The sequence below is a fragment of the Theropithecus gelada genome, chromosome 19 (genome assembly GCF_003255815.1).
Source record: "Theropithecus gelada isolate Dixy chromosome 19, Tgel_1.0, whole genome shotgun sequence".
Classification (NCBI taxonomy): Eukaryota; Metazoa; Chordata; class Mammalia; order Primates; family Cercopithecidae; genus Theropithecus; species Theropithecus gelada.
This window is the reverse complement of record NC_037687.1, coordinates 7,078,882-7,079,138: the sequence shown is the minus strand read 5'-3', so window position 1 is coordinate 7,079,138 and position 257 is coordinate 7,078,882. Positions and strand designations below refer to the sequence as shown.

General features: G+C 32.7%; 1 protein-coding gene across 2 annotated transcripts in view; it reads right to left on the bottom strand.

Annotated features, from left to right (window-relative positions):
• ZNF557 (zinc finger protein 557) overlaps nucleotides 1-257 on the bottom strand; it is a 20,552-nt gene that overhangs the window by 18,515 nt on the left and 1,780 nt on the right. For both annotated transcript variants that reach the window (XM_025367862.1, XM_025367861.1), the window contains exon 3: nucleotides 128-214. The gene's annotated coding sequence lies outside the window, so the exon portion shown is untranslated. The remainder of the gene's footprint in view (nucleotides 1-127; nucleotides 215-257) is intronic.

The window sequence follows — 257 nt, the reverse complement described above, 5'->3', positions numbered from 1 at the left end:
AAAAAAAAAAAAGATACCCTCACTCTTAGTAATTCCTTGTGTTTACAACCTGAGCACAGGAAAAATCCATTCGCAGTATTTCTACACAGTAGAGTATTGCAGCTTACAAGTTCTACACGCTACTCACCTGATCATACAGAAATCCACGGATCAGTGAGGATAGGTGAACCTTGAGGCTGGTTTCAACACAAATCTGAGCTAGAATGATACTTTTCTTTTTTTTTTTTTTTTTTTTTTTTTTTTTTTTTTTTTTTTTT